At 46.9% G+C, this 22,259-nt stretch overlaps 1 protein-coding gene and 1 non-coding gene across 3 annotated transcripts in view; both read left to right on the forward strand.

The window, feature by feature from the left end:
• Nucleotides 1-22,259, forward strand: part of TMEM132C (transmembrane protein 132C) — a 434,383-nt gene that overhangs the window by 108,508 nt on the left and 303,616 nt on the right. The gene's annotated exons all lie outside the window — the stretch shown is intronic.
• Nucleotides 20,626-20,729, forward strand: LOC119624076 (small nucleolar RNA U13). The gene has a single exon (XR_005240164.1). It is a non-coding gene; the product is annotated as a small nucleolar RNA U13 (small nucleolar RNA).

Raw genomic sequence — 22,259 nt, forward strand, 5'->3', positions numbered from 1 at the left:
ACAGAACCCGCCTACCACATCGGTTGGGATTCTGTTGCACCACTGTCAGCTGGTGTTTTTTCCCATTGTAGGTAATGACCCATTAAAAGGAGACGAGACAAATTCAGCAGCTATTTAAGAGTCAGACTAGTATGGAATGAAATGGAAGTGAGCGGAACAGGAAGTGTCAGAGTAGAAGAGAAAATGATGCCGTGTAATGAGACTTTTATTTTGGTGAGATGAATTCATATATGTGTGTATTTATGTGTGTGTCTAATAGCGGTGAAAATATTTCACACTGTAGGACACACCCCAACACGTTTGTAAACCATCCCCATCCTCTCCGCTGCCCAGCTCCTCGTTGTTAGGTCTTAAAGTAGGAAAACACTTACATGGTGTGCTTTGGGTTGGTGAATAGTCGACTTGTAGATTTGTGGACTAATCAACATTGCTCTGACATCAGATTTTCTGAAGAACAGTGTGGGCTCCTTCCCCAGGGCTGGCCGAGTTATGAGGGAAACTACAGGTTCTGATGTTTCCAACTCTGTATCCCTGCCCTTGTCATTTTCATGGACAAGTAATTTGTGCCGGTGTGAGATCCAGAATCAGGCCTGCTACGCGACCATGCCTGGAGCGTGGAGCCGGGAACCCGAGCCGTCTTACCAGTGTGTTAGGGTTGTTACTGTGCCCATTTTAGAAGATCACTTGGAGGTGCAAAAAGAGAGCAGATTTTTTTAAAAAAAATTAAGTACCTCTATTCATTTTCACCTTCACTAGCCAGCAAGGAGATCAAAATTTCCTACAGCAAATGCATTCGATGCCACTCACAGATTTCAACAGGAGAGCACCATTTCAGGAATGCCTGCATCAAAGCACTAATTGGCACTATTACAGTGTCTTGCTCCCCACACGAGCCTCGCTGGTGGAAGGAGTTGTCACAGCGATGCGTATTCCTCCAGGCCCAGTGAGTGGGGTGACGATCAATTCACAGTTCACGAGGCACAAAAGATACTGGGCTCTCCTCTGCTCGGGACAGCAAGAAGGTTGAGATGATACAGTTCATCTGTGTACCCACCCAAATCTCATCTTGAATTGTAGTTCTCATAATCCCCACGTATCGTGGGAGGGCCCTGGTGCCTGGTGGGAAGTAACTGAATCATGAGGGGTGTTTACTCCCATGCTGCTGTTCTTGTGATAGTGAGTTTTCATGAGATCTGATGATTTTATAAGGAGCTTTTCCCCCTTTTGCTCGGCACTTCTCCTGCCTGCCACCATGTAAGTCATGACTTCACTCCTCTTTTACCTTTTGCCATCATTGTGAGGCCTCCTCGGCCATATGGAACCGTGAGTCCATTCAACCTCTTTTCTTTATAAATGGCCCAGTCTCAGGTATGTCTTTATTACCAGCATGAGAACAGGCTGATACATGAGGATGCCATGATGGATTGGTTGTTCACCACAGCCGTGCATCCCCTACGCATGGACCGTGCCATCAGATGGGGTTGGGTTGTGGTTGGTCAGTGAAAGGAAAGATGGGGGGCCACATGGTAGGTTGTGGGTGAGAAAGAGAGGTTGATTTCCTGGGTAATGTTGGTGCCCATTAGCGGAGCAGCTGCCTCCTCTGCCTCCCCCATGTCGTTTGGGTCGATCAGCCCGCACAATTTGGAGGATTCTGTCTGGTTTGTCTCAGCTCGGCTTTTGACAACCTCTTCCGGTTTCCTGGGACTGCTGGAACAAACGGCGACAAACTGCATGACTTAAGACAACAGAAATTTCATTCCTGTCAGTTGTAGAGGCAACAAATCTAAGCTGCACCCCTCCAGAGGCGCTAGGGGAGGGCCCGTCCTTGCCTCTCCCATCTTCAGGGGGCTGTAGGTGTTTGGGCTAGTGGTCGCCTTGCTCCAGCCTCTGCTCCAGTCCCTGCCTACATCTTCCCACGGCCTCCTCCTCTTCCTGCATCTTTTCTTCCTTCAGAACAGGACACCTGTCATTGGACTAAGAGTCCATTCCAAACCCAGAATGCTCTCATCTCAAGATCTCTTCCTTAATTCCATCTGTAAAGACCCTTTCCCAAGGAAATAACACCACCTTTGCATGTTCTGGGGCTTGGGCATGGACGTAGGCTTTTAGCGACCAGCATTCAACCCTCTTTAAACCCAAGAGGAGAAACATACTCTTCTGTGGTCAGAGTGCAGAGTTCTGTTCAGTAATAGTTTGATAGTTCTATTATCAAATAGAATTATCATTCTATTTGATATGGGGATAGTTCGTGAGTGTGGGTGGAGACACGAACACCAGCTGATCAAGCACTCGTCACAGTTCTGCCATCAAAGAGCCTAAGAACTTTCAGCAAGAGCTTAATCTCTCCATGCCTCAGTTTCCTTATCTGTAAAATCTCCTTTCCTCAAAGCTTCTGCTCACAAGTCGTCTTCTCTGTGAGAATTTAAAATTACGCCCACTCCTGCCCCTCTGATAGTCCTTATTTTACTACGCGGAAAGGAAGCTTCGGAAAGATGGTTTGTCTGTTCTGTCTACTGTTCTGGCTCAGGCTCGTAGGGTGTGAGCAAGAGCTGTGTGTTGAAGGAATGAATAGTATTGGAGATGCCCTGGGGCATGTGGCCAGATGTTTGTGAGAAATAAATCAGAAAGTCCATGTGATAGGAGATCTTGTGTAAAAATGCCAGTGCCTGCCCTCCCCCTGCCCATTTCCCGAATTACTTCTTCTGTGCCAGGCCTGTAATGCCGTGGATGCCACTCATTCACAGCAAGAAACATGCAACAGGATATTAAATAATAATGGAGCAAGATGTATTATTTGAGCATCCCATCTTTTCTACGGCAGAGATATTGGAGGGAAGTACAATCAATTTTCATTACTCACAGTAGGTATCTTCTATAAAGTCTCCATAAACTCTAAATTAGCAAATACTGAATCATTGCTCTAAAGGAAATATAAGCCAGGCGTGGTGGCTGACACCTGTGATCCTGGCATTTTGGGAGGCTGAGGCAGGAGGATGGCTTTGAGCCCAGGACTTGCAAAGCTGCCTGGGCAACACGGCAAGACCCCATCTCTAAAAAAACAGTTTTGTAAGGAAAATACAGAGCTAGGTCCCTACGGCCTCTGGTCATAACATATTTATCAATGGATTAAAGCATAACCTGATTATGTGTATTTTTCTGTCCAAAGACACCTGATTCGATACATATTGTTGATTCATTCACATTGAACTCATGGCCAAGTGCGCTGTAACTCACGCCTGAAGGAAGCTGATTGAATGCAGGTGTCCTCTCTGTGAAGCACAGTGCAGCCTTCTTGCACTTAGGAACACTAGACAGTGCTTTATTCCTATACTTGGGGGATGTCTGAGACAGAAAAATCACCGAAAGAAAGCACAGAAGACCGAAAACGTGAAGTTACAAGGACCGCAGAAAGGCCACTTGCTTATATATGGCATCGTGGCTGAAGCAGGATAGTACAACGTGGGCACATTTGACCTCAGCTGGGAATATGCTTTGAGTCCCTCAAAATTGTCTCTGGGCCGGGCGTGGTGGCTCACGCCTGTAATCCCAGCACTTTGGGAGGCCGAGATGGGCGGATCAAGAGGTCAGGAGATCGAGACCATCCTGGCTAACACGGTGAAACCCCGTCTCTACTAAAAATACAAAAAAAAAAAAAAACTAGCCAGGCGAGGTGGTGGGCGCCTGTAGTCCCAGCTACTCGGGAGGCTGAGGCAGGAGAATGACGTGAACCCGGGAGGCGGAGCTTGCAGTGAGCTGAGATCGTGCCACTGCACTCCAGCCTGGGCAACAGAGCGAGACTCCGTCTCAAAAAAAAAAAATTGTCTCTGCACCACCTTATCAGGGAATGCCTGTGAAAGTACCAGGGGCACTGATGGACTTCGGCGAGTAGGTAGATTTGCAAACACAGAATCTGCAAATGATGGGGCTTGACTGTGAATCCATCTGGCACAGCCGAGTTGAAGAGTGAAGTTTGTCCCATTCATTTCCCACAGCCTCTCCTGGGAAACTAAAGTTGTCCATGCTGAACACACGTGGCAACCCGGCGAGCCAGTCTTCAGGGAGAAGCAGCTTTCTAGAATCGCATCTGAGTGTTTACAGAGGACTCAGTTTAGCTTGTTGTGGCTGCTCTTTTGAAAGGACTGAATAATAATATAACCGACCAGCAAACCTATGGGCGTGAGAGAGGAAGCCTGCTCCTTCTCAGTCCTTCCTGGGGAGTGGCTTCTAGGGTCTCCTGCAGGAATCACTGTTCTGAAGAGGCCATCTGAAGGCGCAGTCACTGGGCTGTGGCAGAGTAGAGGGAGCTGTCCCAGCTGGGAGGCTGGCCGGGGCTTAATACTCTCCACAAAGAGCAGCTTTGAGGGGGACGGCATCTGGCGGCTTGAAAGAGTGCCAGTGGCAAGACACAAACTTCAGTGGCTCAAAGAGAAGCACTTCTCGGAAGCTTCCCTTGCTTTTTGTCAGCAATGAAAAGCGGTGGGCAGTCTAGCAACCTCTTAAGAGGAAAAGGGGGTTTGCTTTTAAGAGGAAGACAGCCCCGCAAAGGGGAAACCGTCTCGGATACACTCTGCTCTCTCACCTCCTTCTCTTTGTCCTGTTGAAGACCCTTCGCAACACTCCTCCCCCAGGGGTGTTCATTTTTGTTTTCATTATTCACTTTTTTTTTTTTAGGTACACAAATAATACATTCATACTTTAATGGTGAAGCTGATTCCCCAAGGCTCAGCCACCCACTGCAGCTCTGTAATATTTCAGCCTCTCCTTAGGCAAAAGAAGCCGTTGTTCTGAGCTTGGCACGAGCTCCCAGACCCTTCACGTATTGTGTACGTACAGATTTGTGCTCACAGAAAAATGCATTTTTTCCCTGAGTTTTAAAAAGTTACATAAATGCTATCATACTGACGTACTGCACGGACTGCCATTGTAGGAATACTATTTCACTTGTGATAGAAACCCAAGGTATTTTAAAGATCTCAGACATCAAAGATCCAGATAGCGTTGACCGATAGAACTTCTGCAATAATGGGAAGGTCCCCTGAGCACTTGAACCATGGCGAGTGTGGCCAAGGAGCTGAATTTTTAATTTTAGTTAATTTTAATATCAATAACCACATGTGGCCAATGGCTTGGTGTTGGATGGTAGCATAGCTCTAGGTCATTCTTTTTATTGTTTTTTTTTTATGATGGGAAATTTTCAAACATCTACAAAAAGAGAGGATCATATTCCCATGCACCCATCCTCCAGCTTTAATAATAATGATTCAATAATAAGGATGTCACCATTCTTGTTTCCAGAGTCTTCCTTTCAACTCTCTGCAGAATTCTTTTACATAAATAAATACACGTTTTAACCCTTCTCCTATTGACAGAAGAACAGATATTCTAATTTTCTGCTAAAACACATAAAAGAGTGATCCTCTTGGTCCATGTTTTTCAGTGTATGTGGTATGTATATCTGAGTATGTATGTGTATCTGCGTATGTGTGTGTTTGTGCTGTGTGTACCGTGTATGTGTGTATCTGTGTATGTGTGCATATTTGTGTGTGTGAATCTGTGTATATGGGTGTGTGTGTATAGGTCTGTCTCTGTGTCTGTATGTGAGTGTCTGCGTCTGTGTGTGTATCTATGTGTGTCTGTGTGTGTGCATGTGAGCATCTTTATGTATGTGTGTGTGATTCTATATGCATGTGCATCTGTGTGTACATGTGTGTATATGTGTGTGTGTATGCAGTTTAGGTGTGTGCTTGCATGTGTGTGCACCTGTGCATGTGTGTCAGTGTGCGTGCATGCACCCCTGGGTACGTGTGTGGGCATATACACGTGTCTGTGTATTTGTGCTCTGTGTATATATGTGCACGTCTGTGTATTCCTCTAGGGCAGGAACTTAGAAGTGGGCAAGGGGTGGGTGCATTTTCAGCTTTCACAGTGGCCAACTGCCCGTTGGTCAATTCACTTCCACACGCAATGAAATCAACCTCACGTGGAAACACGCTCCGGGCGCTAAGGAGCTCACAGCCCTGCTGACTTGACCCGTCTTCAGGGACGGATGCTTGAGCCGTTTCCCAGGGTGCTCAGGCTCTGGCATCCGACTGGGAATCCCTGGGTGTCCTGGGATTCAGGGCAAGATAAAGCAGGTCAGATTAATGACACAAAGCCCCCCTGTTCTACTAATCATCTTATCATTCCTAAGTTCAAAAGGAATTTCTCTCTCCACCCCCAGGGGGTTCTATTTCCCCCTCCCCAGTCCTTGTCTTTGCAGGGCAGGGGACCATCGGTGTTGCTGGAGCTTGCTTGAATGAGTTTTTCCAGGCGAATACTTTCCCATAAAGACACAATTAATGCAGGAAGGAATCATAAGCCCAGGGAGGGAAAAGGCTAAGCCATTTTGCTTTCTTAATGGCTCAGAAAGTTCTGCTCTGCTTCCAGGAATCCTCGTAGTATAACCACTCTCTGACTGAGCAGTCCTTCCATATCAGGATAGTGATGGATTATCTACATAAGGACGCTTTTTAACTATTAAGAGAACTGCATCTGTTTAGCTGGCCTACTTTGGCCCCATGGCTAATGCCAAAGGGTGGGTTTTAGCTAAGCTGAACAGCTTAAAAACAAAACAGAAACACACAGCTCCACTACCACCAAACAAACCCACACAAAAAAACAAACAAATCCTACAAAACAAAAAGAGGTGCTCAGGTTCCAGAAAAGCGGACGAGGGAGGAGTCAGGTGGGCAGCCTGTCATTCAGAGTTAGAGGAGCCAAAGTCTGACCTTCTCCTTCTTGAAAGACAAAGGAGACAATTTAGAGTAAAGTGAATCAAATAAGTCACTGGTTTGGGAGGTGCTGAGCATGGGCCACGGGATGGGAAAGATCTGGGGGTGCACCTCCCTGCAGAAGAAACCGTGGGGTGTAGGAGCTGCCAGGGCAGGGGCTCCTCCAGCAGCTGTGCCGTCCCCAGCCTCGATGACAGCGGCAGGCAGGATTGTACCATTTGGCTTCTATCAAATGAAGAGGGGTTCAGAGGTTTTCAGAATCTCATTTAGGGGAGGGAATCTTCATTTTCATGTTCCAGATCAGGCAGCAAAGTTTCCAGGATTCCAAGCAAAGCAAGCCCGTGATGGGGGGTCAGATGGCTCTTGTATGTCCTTTGGTGAGGCCACCACGTTGGGGCCTCCATTCCTAGGCTCCGCTAAAGCTTCTGGAAGTCAGAGGGTGGTTTTGAAGACCTTTCTTCTTATGGATCAGTCTTGTTCAGTTCTGATTTTTACATGTCTTTCTAGAAGCTATTTGTTTCACTTCATCAGGCCTCAAGCAGTAAGTGAATATTCTGTCCCCTCCAAATCCACCTCCCACCGTGGGGCACTAAAGCCTGACTTAGTGAGGGGACTTTACCTTCTACTTTCAAGTAATGCCCACCAACCCTCCCTTCAAAGGTGCACACACTGAGACATAATGAGCCTCTTGCCAAATGCCACGTAAACAGAGTCCCTGCAGAGGCCCCTGCCATGCAGGATGTAGTCCTCTCCGGGCTCCTAAAGCCTTCACGGCCACCTGTGATGTTCACATTCAGGTCTGTCAAAGTCCAGGCTCCTGTCTTGGTGTTCGTCACTTTGTCTCAAAATATTCGAGAACTTTATGGGCTGTTATACCCCTTTACAGATTCAGATGGCAACAGCGTGACGAGAAGGACTCGGCTTTGGAATTTAGATGGGTTTGTGTTGAAATCTGATGTGACTGGAGACTTGGTTATGGTCTCAGCCTCCCTTTTGCCATCTGTGGAATGGAGGTAAGGTGACCTGCCTCTTAAGATCATTGCAAAGATTAGAGACATACACGCCGAGTCCTTGCACAGAACCTGATACACGGCACATGATCATCACATTTCCTTTTGCCCCTAAAGTGTTTCTGTTTTCAATTGATGTGAGGGCCACCATAAGAGAACCCAGCCTGTGGGCTTTGTCTGCAGTGTGTATACAATCATGACTCTGCTTTATACAGGATACGTTAAAGATCCATTTTAGCATCCTTTAAGTCATTAGAGGAGAACAGGGAGTTAGGAAATGAGAAACCCTCTCTGAAGTTAAAAAGTTAAAGAGGAAATATAAGAAATTCAATTTGGGCATAAGTCCTTAACTGAACCTCTGTTGCATAAAACACAACACATCAAAAATAACTAGGGAAGGACATTTGATCTGCGGCTCCGATTTGCCGCAGCCGCAAGTGAGAGTCGTGTACTGGCGACGTGGGTGCCCTTTGCTCCATGAGTTGCTGGCGGACGGGGCCTGTGTCTCCCAAGCTGGCTGCCTACTCTGAACTTGGGGTGAAGGCTACCTCTTGAGCACAGTGCTCCCACAGAGAGCTGGGCTGTGGGCCCTGGAACAGCCCCTCAGGAAGTATTTGGCCCTGGCTGGCTCGAAGGGGTTGCTGGTAGGACCCCCTCACACTTCGACCTAGAAGACACGTGTGACGAGGCTGTGTGTTGTTCAAAATTTTATGGGCAGAAAGTGCCTCCCCATCAGAACTCTGAAAGCCACTCCTTAGCCAGATGTGTTTTCATCAGAGGTGGCGTTTTGTTCATTTGCTCCTTCCCACATACCCCTCTCAGAATGTTCATTGATGACCCATCCAGCAGACCTGAGAGGTGTGCCCCTGTAAGTGGCACAGTTTCTCTCTTTCACCAACATTTAACCTTCTATTTCCTAGGCTGCTGGAAGGGCCGACGCTTGCCTTTGATCCACAGGGGAGACACCCTGTTCTTCCCCCTCCAGGGGCACAGACTCAGAGGTGGCTGTCCCTGCAGAAATTTTCCTCCACGTTTTCTCTTTCCCTTGGGCTTCCCCAAATCCTCATCCCTCCTTCCACAAATGCACACCCTGCCTGGTCTCATGGCTGTGGAGAATAAACTCAGGGGCCAGAAGGATGGATAAGGAGATAAGCGATGAAATAAGAGAAATAAAAATAAAAATGCCACAGCAGGGATCTCGTGGCAGCACCCACTCTGGGCTGGGATTGTTCTACCTGTGTGACAGGTGTTAAGTCCTCCCATCTTCTTGGAACACCGTGAAGTGGGTTTCATTCTTATCCCCCATCTTTCAGGTGAGGACACTGAGACAGAGAAAGGGGGCACATTTGCTTTACGGTCGCGCCGCCAGATCAGGTCCTGATGCATAGTCGATGCTCCATATTTGTTGAGTGAATGAAGATGTGAATGAGAAAACTGGAAATGAGACCAGGATGGTGGCTCACACCTGTGATCCCAGTACCTTGGGAGGCTGAGGTGGGAGACTCCCTTGAAGCCAGGAGATTGAGACCAACCCGGGCAACATAGAGAGACCCACATCTCTACAAAAGATAAAAATACATTAAAAAATTAACCAGACATGGTTGATGCAGACTTGTGGTCCCCGCTACTTGGGAAGCTAAAGCAGGAGGATTGCTTGAGCCTGGGAGTTCGAGGCCGCAGTTAGCGATGAATATACCACTGCACTGCAGCCTGGGCGACAGCAAGACCCTGTCTCAAAAAAAAAAAAAAAAAAAAAAAAAAGATAAAAAGAAGAAAAAACTGGGAATGGGAATGCAGTGGGTTGTGCTGTGCAAAGCTCTCAGCAAAGCCCAAAATCGGGAACCCGCAGGACAAGTAAGCACGTGTGCGTGCTGTCCTGAGCTGGGCCTTACCTCTGACCGGGATGCAGGCATGGAGGTCACTCCAGAACTGGGGCTTCTGCACCAGGAGGCGTGGGTGCCTCTGGCTGGTGGTCCACCTGGAGCACCGGGCTTGGGAAACCTGTGCCTGGGAGAGAACTGCACACGCAGCGCTTTGTCCTGCAGGGCTTTGAGTGACTGAGTTCTGTTGTGGACTCCTCCAGCAATTCGAAGGAACCAAGTTGTTCTCAATTCATCACAATTAAAAACAAAAATCAGCTGGGTGCAGTGGCTCACACCTGTAATCTCAGCACTTTGGGAGGCCGAGGCGGGTGGATCACGAGGTCAGGAGTTCAAGACCAGCCTGGCCAACACGGTGAAACCCCATCTCTACCAAAAATACAAAAATTAGCTGGGCATGTAGTCCCAGCTACTCAGGAGACTGAGGCAGGGGAATCGCTTGAACCTGGCAGGCAGAGCTTACAGTGAGCCGAGATCACACCACTGCACTCCCGCGTGGGCGACAAGCGTGACTCCATCTCAGAAAAACGAAAATCACGCAGGCAATTTTTGTGTGTGGAGGCGCAGGTGTTTGTGCAGGCCAGCTGCCTGTGCAGGTGGGAGTCGCCCTGCCTGGCTCCAGGAACCCCAGACCCGGCTTGCTCCTGGGCAGCTGTGCCCGGCCCTCACCTGTGCCCTTCCCCGCCCTCTGGTGGCAGAACTTAGAAATGTCCCCTGGTTCCTTGGCCGGGAGGTTGCTGCATGGATCTGACTTAGTCCCAAGAGGCCAGGGCTTCTAGTTCACCCCGGGGCTCCCCCCATTTCCAAGAGCCCGAGCCCAGGAAAAGCGTCTTGGCCAGTGGCTTCCTCTTCTGGGATTCGTGGGCTCAGTGTGCAGAAAGAAGAGGCTCCTCTCGGGCTTGCGTGGCCAACCCAGAGAATACATGGCCAGGCAGGGCTGGAATGCCAGGGCGGCCAGGTGGGGACTCTGGCGATCTGAAGACCCAAGGGACGGCCCCTTCCTGACTCCAGTCGATGGCTGCCAGGCAGCGAATCCAGTCTGCTATTGCCTCAAATCTTAACTTTTCTAAAGAAACTAAGAATCTAAGTTTTTATGTGCTGTCTCTAATTTTAAAGAAGTGGCATCCCAGCTTCCCTCCCTCTCTTCTTCCCCTTGTCTCTTCTCTCCTCCCTCTCTCCCTCCCTCTCTGTTATTCTTTTAACTGCTGTGTGTGCAATAAACTGTCCGAGGGCCAGTGAGGCCTCCTGCGCCTAGAGTTTGAGACTGCTTCCCTGGACAAGGTGTCGCTGAGTCTGAGCTCCGCAGCCTCTGACCAGCTTGGACCAGCACTGGGCCGGGAGCATGTGCTCCGGGTGAGAGAGCATGGTTGGGACGCCCCGCAGGCCTAGCCATCACCTTGCTGTGGGGGCCACCCCGAAGAGGTCCAGTCACCCTCCAAGGAGGCTTGGGCCGTGTGCTCTGCACAGCTGACGCCGGCTGGCTTCCCTCCTTCCCTCCGCTTCCGGGCGCTGATTTTGTGTTGTTTATTTCGGTTGTCCTAGTTTTGATGCAGTAACGGGGAGGATCTTGTTTCCACTTCTTAACAGAGTGTTGGTTTCACACGTAGCTTGAGGAAAACAGTGGCAGCTGGCTAAACACATACCAGATACTGAATTCACAGGAGGTTGCTCCAAAAGAAGTCTGTGCGGGCAACAGAAGACCGTGACGGTTTGTATTTTGTCAGACTCTGCGGCTACCTTCACACCCTACAAGAGTCCCCCTGGGAGAGGCGAAGACCAGAGACACTGGCGAGATGCACAAATGAGTCTGGGGCATCCAGGGGGTTGGCAGCCTGAGCCCCAAGTGGTGCTAACTCCTTTACTTTGTTCGTACTTCATTCATTCATTCATTCATTCATTCATTCATTCATTCATTCTGTACTTACTAAGCACACTCAAGTTCCAGATACTGATCTAGGCACTGGGAACAAAGGAGATCAAGTCCCTCTTTCCTGGGCTGCCCAGTCTAGTAGGAAAAGAGAGACACTAAGCAAAGAAAACAGCAAAAAACAAAGATCATTTTGGAGATAGCAGGAAAAGCCATGAAGGCAGTGCGGTGGAGGTGGATGGGAACAGAGGGGGACGGATAGGGATGGGGCGAGAGCTGCTTCCGCTGGGACGGTCAGGAAGTAGGCTCCTGCCAGGGCGCATCGTCTTTCTCGAGAGTGCTCAACACCGCCCCCCGCTGCATGCCTGCTTTCTGCTTTCTCCTACCAGAACGTAGGTATCATGCTTGCAGGAACTCTGCTTTGTTCACGGCCGCCCAGAACAGAGCCTGGCACATAGTAGGTGCTCAGCCAATGTGTGGATCATGGAGGCAGCGCTTGCATCATGAAAATGCTCCATGAGCATTTGGGGAAGAGCATCCAAGAAGAGGACAAGACCAGCCCCGTGCCTCTGAGTTGGCGTAAACATTCCATGCAGGTCTATGCACACTGAGTAGGGGGCATTGGATGGATCTAGGTGGACACAGGCCAGTTAAGGCCCAGCCCTTGCCACATTAAGAAGCTTAGATTTTATTCAAAGAGAAGCTGCTGAAGGGTTAAGTTTTCTGTTCTGTTTTGTATTGTTTCACTTTGTTTTGTGTGTGGCAAGGTCTCGTTCTATCACCCATGCTGAAGTGCACTGGCGCCATCATAGCTCACTGCAGCACTGGATTCCTGGGCTCAAGCCATCTTCCCACCCCAGTCTCCTGAGTACCTGGGCTGCTGGCATGCCCCACCCTGCCATGCTGATGTTTTCATAGAGATGGGGTTTTGCTGTTTTGCTGAGGCTGATGTCAAATGCACGGGCTCAAGGGATCCTCCCACTCCAGCCTCCCAAAGTGCTGGGATCACAGGTGTGAGCCACCGCACCCGGCAGGTTATTCGTTTCCTGGGCTGCTGTAATGGAGCACCACAACTTTCTTGGCTTGAAAATAACCCGAATTGATTACCTTATAGTTCTGGAGGCCAGAAGCCCACCATGGGCCTCAGTGGGCGGAAAGCAAGGTGCTGGCAGGGCTGTGTTCCTCCTGGCAGCTCTGGGGGCAAATGCATTTCCCTGCCTTTTCCAGCTTCTAGAGGTGCCCGTCTACCTCGGCTCCTGGCCCCTTCCCCCATCTGCAGAGGTGGCAGCTGTGGACGGGTCCTGCTCACTTCGCATCCCTGCAGTCTCCTCTGCCACCTCCCTCCTCCACCTCTAAGAACCCCAAGTTACATGGGGATCACCCAATCACTCTGGATGATCCTCCTGTCTTACTGTCAGCCGACTGGTCACCTGCCTCCACCTGCAGCCGTACCTCCGCCACCCTCTCCTCGCAACCTCACGTATGCACAGGCTCCACGGGTTAGGATGAGGCCCTCTCTAGGAGAGGGGACATTATTCTGTCTACAGGGTTTTAGGTCAGACAGGGACAGAATCTGATTTCTGATGTGTAAAGATCCCTCTGTGCCCAATGGGGAAATGGGTCACAGCCTGGAAAGAGCAAAGCCGGGAGCCCAGGAAAAGGCTGTGACGCGGTCCAGGTGATCTGCACAGGTGTCCTGGGCTGAGTGGTGGCCGTGGAGAGAAGATACAGGGTTGCTTTTCGATATAGGCAGATACAGGGTTGCTTTTAGAATCAGAGCATCTTCTAACTTCCCAGGCTTTTATGTTGAAGCTGTAATTTGAAGAGTTGTGTCCTGTCCTCTTGGTGCATTTTATCAGCTTCCAGTGAGTGGAGGCTGATGCCTTAGCACCGCGGTTCTCAAAGTGGGGTTCCTGGGCCAGCAGCATCAGCATCACCTGAGAAGTTCTTTGAAAATGCAAATTCTCAAGCCACTCTAATGGATGGGCTCCTGCAATCACCCTTCCTCCAAGTGGTGCCCATACAGTGTGCCACAGTTTGAGAACCACTACAGTAGGGTTGGTGCTAACACTTAAATCCTAACTCCGCTTTGGCAGCTGGCCAGCAGGAGGGCCTTGGAGGAGTGGCCTTTGGGAAGGCCAGGAGACCCTTACTCATCATTTTTCCAATGACTTACTCAGCATCCTTTGCAGGAGTTGAGGGCAGACCTCACGCGAGAGGCTCACTGTAGTGGGATGGACGAAGCTTCCCTGACTCCCTCCTTCGCACATGTATGTTAAGTGGGCACATGTATTCCCCTCAGGAAAGGTACCTTCACTATCCATCAGCTTTCCCCAAGGACCCCAGAGCCCAGCAAAAGATTAAGTAGCCCTGGTGTGTGTGCTAGACACAATGAGTGAACAATCCTAGTTAGCATTTATTGAACACTTTCTGCATATTGGATTCTGTTTTAATCATTTTATATGCATTGACATAGTTCATCCTTCCACCAGCCTTAGCAGGTAGGTATTGTTAGTACTGTTGTCCCCATTCCACAGATAGGAAAACTAAGGCATGAAGAATGAACCTCCTTGCTTTAGGTCACACAGACGCCAAGTGGCAGAAACAGGATTCACAAACCTTCAGAGCCTGTGCATTTTGTCCCCACACAGGCTCTAGACCAGGGGTCTGGTAAACTAGAACCCTTGGGCCAAACCCCTGCCATCTGCTTTTGTATGGCCTTCAAGCTAAGAATAATCTTTATGTTTTTTAATGGTTTCATTTTAAATGGTTACATAAATACTTACATAGTATCCTCAATTTTGCCTCTTGTCATAAAATACCTACTATCCACTAATATCTATGACCTGAAGCTTTAATAAAAATTTAGCAGAGTCTCCCCCACCCTCTGCTCTCTCTCTCTCTCTCTCTCTCTCTCTCTGTCTGTCTCAGAGGTGTGTGGATGCAACACAGACCCTTTCCTCTATGGAGATAGGGAGCTCCGTGCTTTGAGGTACTCTGGTGGGGATTTCAATAAGCCTCTGCAGCAGTTCCTGGGGGGAGGTGGGTTGTCACTGCCACTTCATTCATCAAGAAAGGCTCGAACTGGTGGAGCCACTTGCCCAGGCAGCTGAGTTAACAAGTGAGGATTTGCACCTTCATCATGCCTGATGCAAAAGCATATTCTTCCTTCTCAACTGCCTGCCTGGTTTGAAAGAGCTTATATTCCAGTTTCTCAAATAAGATTTGAGTATGAGAGAGCCTGACTCCAGAACATCATGAAGGAGCACAGTGTGTGGTCCAGGTGAAGGATGAGGAGGAGACACAGGGAGAAGGAAGGGCCAGTGCTGGCCAGGGGTATCAAGGAGGACTTCCTGGAGGAGGTGGGGCAGCAAAGACAGGCAAACAGGTGATATTCAAACTTTCTTATACAAAAGGAGATTATTTCAGGGGTGTCCAATCTTTTGGCTTCCCTGGACCACATTGGAAGAGAAGAATTGTCTTGGTCCACACATAAAATACACTAACACTAATGATAGTTGATGAGCTAAAAAAGAAAAAAAAAAAAAACTCTTAATGTTTTAAAAATATTTACAAATTTGTGTTGGGCGCATTCAAAGCCATCCTGGGCCACATGCGGCCTACAGGGCATGGGTTGGACAAGCTTGATTGATACGTTTCTCTAGCTAAAAGCTGCATGATGGTCTCTAGCCTGAGGCATACATGTATCAAGGTGCACAAACAGTATGAATCTGCAAGTTACAGAAACCTAAAAATGGGTGGTTCAAACGAAGTTGGGACTTTATTTTTCTTGCAAAACAAAAAGTCCTGGGAGATGCCTATCATGGCATGCAACTTGTCCTAAGCATCATGGCTTTAAAATAGTGCTTTACTGACCTCCACTTGTTCTAGGAAATGACTGTCCACAGTCAACCTGTAACATTGAACAATCTTCCTCCTTTGAAATATCCCCAGATTGGCCCCGTGCTCACTTGCAGCTAATCCAGGGCCGTCAAATGTACGTGAAGACCAATGGGAAAGTCTCTTCCTTCTTCAGGATTCCCAACTGCGTAGGACCCTTGCCAATCAGACGCTGTCCCAGGATTTCCTCTTTTACTATATGAAACAGACTCTCCTTCCTAGAACCGTGGAATCCTTGCTGAAAGGAAACTGGCAGACAATAGGCTTCACCACCACAAGCTCATGAATTGACAGCCCTTGTTTATTTTGCTGCAGAATCAATTTTGTCTTTGACAGTCCAGTGTTTGGCAGGAGTTTATATTCCAGTTTCAGTGTTTGGCATGTATTAACATAAATACACGTGCATCCAACATCTCTTAGCTTTCTTCTGTGACAGGAAGGGGTTACTAGATGCTGGGCTGAAGGAAAGGAGTTTTATGTTTGGCAGCCCAGGCTCACATGATGCTTCGAGATGCCAAGGGGGACCCAGTTCCTGCTGTTATTCCATTCAGTTATCCTCAGCATGAGCTTCTTGCCTCATGGTCACAAAAAGGCTGCTCCATCTCCAGCATCAGATCAGCATTGCAATCGAGCAAAAAAGAAAGGGCAAATGGGCAAAGGTACCTGATGATGACTCAGCTGTGCTCCTTTTAAGGTGCTGTCCTTGGAGCTCCACCCAACAACTTCCTCTTGTAGCTCTTGGCCTGGATGTTGGCACACAGCCATCTTTAAATGCACACAAGGCTGAGATATGCACTTCTTTAAAGACGATGTATTAGTCCATTTTCACATTGCTGATAAAGGCATACCCAAGACTGGGCAATTTACAAAAGAAAGAAGTTTAATGCACTCACAGTTCCACGAGGCTGGGGAGGCCTCACAATCGTGGGGGACGGTGAAAGGCATGTCTCACGTGGCGGCAGACAAAAGAAGAGAGCTTGTGCAGGGAAACTCCACTTTTAAAAACCATCAGATCTCATGAGACTGACTCACTATCATGAGAGCAGCAAAGAAAAGACCTGCCCCCATGTTTCAATTATCTCCCACCAGGTCCCCTCCACAACACATGGGAATTCAAGATGAAATTTGGGTGCAGACACAGCCAAACCACATCAGACAGCCATATGGCATTCCCCAAGAAAACAGGGATTCCAGACACCAGAAGAAAACTGATACTGGGAAGCGAGCATCCTCTGCTGGGTGCTTTCCGGGTTTCTTCACAGGCAGGAAAGGGAACAAACTTTTCTAAGGACTTTTGATAACATGGGTAGGCACAGAAAGGGGGTTGCCAGAGCTGTAAAGCAAGCACAACTTGGGTTAACCCACCTGAGCAGCATGCTGGGTGCTCACAAAGGAAAAAGTCCTTTCCTTCAGCCGCACATCTAGTGACCCCTTCTTGTCACAGAAGAAAACTAAGAGATGTTGGATGCTCATATATTCATGTTAAATTCATCACCTTTTCTCTTCTTCGAAGATAGATATTTAAGAATAGCAAAGAACAAGGAGGGAAAAAATAAGAAATTCTACCTTTAAAGTGTGTGCACCTGTTGGAGAACCACACAAAGCATACACAGGATAGGATATGCATCTGCTTTGTTTTCAGCCAGCCAAATCAGGCAATAGTAGCTCTGTTGCCAAGGGAAGCTCTCTTAAGGCAGCATGTTAATTGCACAACTAATGTGTGAGTACAGTTCCCTTATTTTACAAAAAAAAAAAAAAATCTAGTAAACCTAAAATACATGTGACCATCCCAAAGATCTCATATCCCTTCTACTCCTCTTAGGTAATCACTTTTGTAAGTGTGATTTACTGTTTATAATTTTTTTCTAAACATTTATGTATATGCGTGGTGAGTACATATTTACACACGAACACACATAAATATATACATATATACAATCATAGTGTTGTGTTTCAGTTTTTTGTTCTTGTTATTGTAACTTAATTATATTACATTTATTAATATTTTCTGATAATAGAATATTAAATATCATATTTAAATATACATTTCATTCATTTTAATATATTAAAATTAATTTAATATATTAAGCTATACTGTTATATAAATATTAATATCACTATAGTTGTTTTAACATAATTGTTTTAGCATAAATGATATGTTCCTTGTGTGATAATTGTGTAATAATGGTAACTATCTACACAATATCCACTCTCGCCTCCTTCCTTACTTACTGAATACTAAACTTGTTGGAGGTGGCAATGTGCCCAGCTAAAAATACAGATGCTTCTCTACCTATGATGGGGTTATGTGCTGATAAATTCATCATAAATTGAAAATATTCTAAGTTTGAAAATACATTTAATACACCTAACCTATGACACATCACAGCTCAGTCTAGCCTACCTTAAACATGTTCAGAACACTTACATTAACCTACACCTGGGGAAAATCATCTAAAACAAAGCCTATTTTAGGATAGAGTGTCGAATGTCTCATGTAATTTATTGAATATTGTTCCGAAAGTGAAAAGCGAAATGGTTGCATAAGTATTCAAAGCACAGTTTCTACTGAACGGGTATCACTTTCACACCATCATAAAGTGGAAAAATCCTACGTTGCAGTATCCTAAGTTGAGGACCAAGTGTAATCTCCTTCCCAGACCCCCTTGTAGTAGGTGCAGTTATGAGCCAGGATGGCAAGAATGTATAAACTGATGTTCACTGAGTTACCTGAGCCAATAAAAAAAAAAAAGATTAAGTAAATAGACTTACCTAATACAGACATTTTGCCCTTAATTTGTTTCTCCTGGAACTCAGATGCAATGGCTCAACGGGCAGCAGCTTTGTTGTGGTCACAGGCATGAAGCCCTTTAGTAGAGTTGGTGGTACAGAAAGATACATGAGTGCGGGGTCCTTCGTGAATTCACAAAGCCGTTGAATAAGCTTGGGTAGTGTTTCTCTAAAGTTCTGTGGGGGGAAGAAAACTACAAAGAAAACGTAATTATATTGTCGTGGTTATTTGTTTTTATGTAATTAACATTGTTTTCACCCAATAACACATCTTGGAGATCTTTCTATGCTAATACGTGTAGTTCTCCTTTCTAGCTGCTTCCTAATAATAGTAAAAAATTAATAGGTAGCTGTAAGTGGGAGTTGAACAATGAGAACACATGGACACAGGAGGGGAACATCACACACTGGGGCCTGTCGGTGGGATGAGGGGCAAGGGGAGAGAGAGAATTACAAATGCTTGCATGCATTAGACAAATACCTAATGCATGTGGGTCTTAAAACCTAGATGACGGGTTGATGGGTGCAGCACACCACCATGGCACGTGTATACCTATGTAACAAACCTGCACATTCTGCACATGTATCTCAGAACTTAAAGTAAAATATATATATATATTAATAGGTAATATTTTTGAGGACCTACTATGTGCCAGGACTGAGCACTTTGTATTTAGTAAGTTGTTTCATCTTCAAAATGGTCCCAAGAGGAGTGTGCTGTTATGAAGCTCCTTCTACAGATGGGAACAGGGGCGCAGACAGGCTGAGTGAGCACCTACCTTCACAGCTAGGAAGTGGCCAGGCTGTGTGTGATGGGAGCCCGGTAGGCTGGCCTGGAGCTGCCCTCTCCACGGGGCCCTATCCTCTGTCTCTCTTCTCTCTCTTTCTTGACTGCGTTCTCTCCTGGGGTTTGCTGTGTTCAGGCAGTTTATTGTGGATAGGCTCTTCTATTATTTCCTATCCAGCGCAAAGCTGCAGTGGACACAGCCACGTCTGCCTGTGCCCAGGAGTGGGAGTGACCCTAGGGGAGCCGCTGACCAGGGAGCATCTTAGGTCAGCAGATGGCACTCAGGGGCTTCAGTGGCTTCCAATCAGGTGCCCCCATCACACGTCAGCAGCTCTGATGTGCTGCTGCTCCCCCCAGCCTCACTGGCCCTGGGGTAGGGTAGCCTTCTCGTAGCTGGGCTCAGGACATCTCTCTGCCCCTCCCACATGGGTAGAAGGTGGTTTCTTCCCCTTCCTCCAGCTAACTGTGTCTCCACCGGTGTCCAGGGACCATAGGGTTTGCTTGACCTGAAGGTGTTGGTCCCATAATGGAGAGAGAAAGGTCTGAGTGGGGCTTCGCCGTGTGTTTTCTAACATGGTTCATTCCATCTCCGTTGTGAGTGCCGTTTTTTGTGGTTTGTGAGTTTGCAAAGGAAGGCGCATCTTTCTGGAACAATTGCAACCGTCAGAAGCCTTCAGCACCCAGCCGCAGCAGCGTAGCAAGGCAGGCGGCAATGAAAGGTCATACGAGGGGGTCTCTAGTCCATAGGGAAACTTACAAACCACCATTAAACAAAGCGGGTCTGCTTTTTACTCTTACTGTGGGTTCGCAGTTTGGAATAACAAGTTGGTTCCCATGGAGGTGGACTGCTCTTGCCCCTCCCCTTGGGACATTGCCTCCTCCAGCGCACCTCCCTCTTCTGCGTTCCAACCTTGCACTCCTGCAGTTTGGAGTCCACTTGCTTCTCTCCTCACATGGCCACCTTCTACTTCTAAACAATGATTAGGGTGCAAGTCTGCCCTCACCTGTCATATCATATGCCCATGCTGACTTCTTCCCATCTGAGCCCTTCCCTATTGCGACAGGCCACCTCCCCTCTGCTCAGCCTCCCATGAGTTTGATAAACACAGTTTAATTATCTGTGTGCTCCCTACAGAAGCAAGGCAGCATGGGGTACAGACAAGCCTCTTAGTTAATGTTGATGGAGGGAAGACTGTTCCTTATCCTATCCCTCTGTTGATTTTTTCCCCCGATTAACGTTAAGACTGAGATGGATGTCTTGCCGATGCAATATTAAATAAGAACTGCGATAAGCTCAGGGGCCTCATCCATCAGACAAGATGCTGAGCATCAGTCAGTTAAGAATGATAAGAAGACACCTCAGGCTGGCTGAAGCCATGGAGGAGAAAAGTGCAGGGGCCTCCAGCTTCAGGCGCTGCTGGATTCAGGGGCTCCATCTCCTGACCTTTCTTTCCATGATGCTAACTGTACATACTTGCAAGCTGGCATTCAGCATCTCTAGACTGACCTGAGCATCAGCCAGTGATAGTTCTGCAACCTTTGTGTCTACCAAGGACTGACACTCTCTCTGCACAGGGTAAAATAGAGCCAGAGTGAGATACAAATTTGAAATAAAGCCTAGGTCCTTTTGTAGTCCATAAGGGTGATGATTGGGTTTTCACGCTCATGCGTGAGACGTGTCTCCCTCAGACCTTGTTATGATGTTGGCACCTTGCCCATCTGATGTGAAAAATAAGAAATGAATAAAATTTAAAAATACATAACATGAAGCCTGTGCTGTGAGACCGGATAGCGCAGAAGTGAGCACAGGGATCCTGAGTTCAAATTCTGATTTCAGAATTCTTAGCTGTGTGACCTTGGCTGAATTACTCAATCTCTCTGGGCTTCAATCTCTGTATGTGAAAATTAGATATAATAAAAATACTTCATGCATAGGGTTGTTGAAAGTACAAAGAAGTCGATATATGATAGGTAGCACCTGGACCGACACGGTGCTGATTGATGGTTTTACTGTTGTCCTCCTCCTGTCTTGTCCTCCTCTTGCCTGTCTTCTCCTCCTCCTGCCTGTCTTCTCCTCCTCCTGCCTGTCTTGTCCTCCTCCTGCCTGTCTTCTCCTCCTCCTGTCTGTCTTGTCCTCCTCCTGTCTTGATAATCCAGGTGTCATAAGGATAAAAGATTTCACCTCCCACTTAAGGGATATTTTTCTCCATTGACTGTTCAGAATTCTCCCTTATAATTCCCCATTTCCTCTTGGAAAGCTCAGTTTAAATGTCCTTTTCACACGTTAAAGGCTATAAAATGAAAGAGAAAATTGATTTTATCTTCTGGTGTATTCTTTTCTCTTTTTGTTTACTCAACCATCAGGAAAGCATTTTCTACTTTGTCCCCTAAGACTTGTCATTAATATAATCATTCTAAATGCTGATATAACCAAACAAAACTACAGATGCTAACTAGCAAGCAGATGAAACTTACATGTGGGGGGAAAATGTGGATGACTCAATGGTACATACAAGTTTTTAATTATCTGTAATTAGTGGGAAAGAAAATATGTGGACTATATTAAAAATAAGCTCTTTATTTTTGAGGAAAAAGACCATCATAAAGAACAGGAATGCTCTCCTTTTTATTTATATGAATTGAGATAATTGGGACTCTCAGGATTAACATAAGTTTCCATCATAAATAATACCACCATCTGTGATAAATGGATGCCTCTCTCTTTGAATAGATACAGCGAAACATTCTCAAACCATATGCTATGTGAGCAGCAAATGCAGATATTTAAATTCTGCTGTAACATGCTTATATTATACAACTCTAAACCCTCCTGATTTTTTTTTTCTTTTTGGTTTCCATTTCGAAACTGTTTTGGAGGCATAGTAAAAAACATGTTTACATTTTGAATCAAAGAGGTAAACCCGGTCTGTAATTCAGATTGTAAAATGCGCTGAAGAAACACTAAGAAAGCTCTCCTATGCACTAAACACGACTCAGAAAGGCTTCCTCTCTCTCAGGGGTCCTCACACCATGGCCTGTGGGTCAAACCAGCCTACCACCAGTTTTGGTGTAGTGGCGTGAAAACTAAGAATTTTTTGTGTGTTTTTATGTCTTTAGATAGTTGCGAAAAAAAATTGTTTGATAGAGTGGTAGTCTTTTTGACATGAGAAATTCAAATTCTAGTGTTTAAAAGGAAATTTCCTTGGAACACAGATCGAGTCTTTTATTTACATTTGTCTCTGGCTGCGGTCACAG

The sequence above is a fragment of the Chlorocebus sabaeus genome, chromosome 11, assembly GCF_047675955.1.
Source record: "Chlorocebus sabaeus isolate Y175 chromosome 11, mChlSab1.0.hap1, whole genome shotgun sequence".
Classification (NCBI taxonomy): Eukaryota; Metazoa; Chordata; class Mammalia; order Primates; family Cercopithecidae; genus Chlorocebus; species Chlorocebus sabaeus.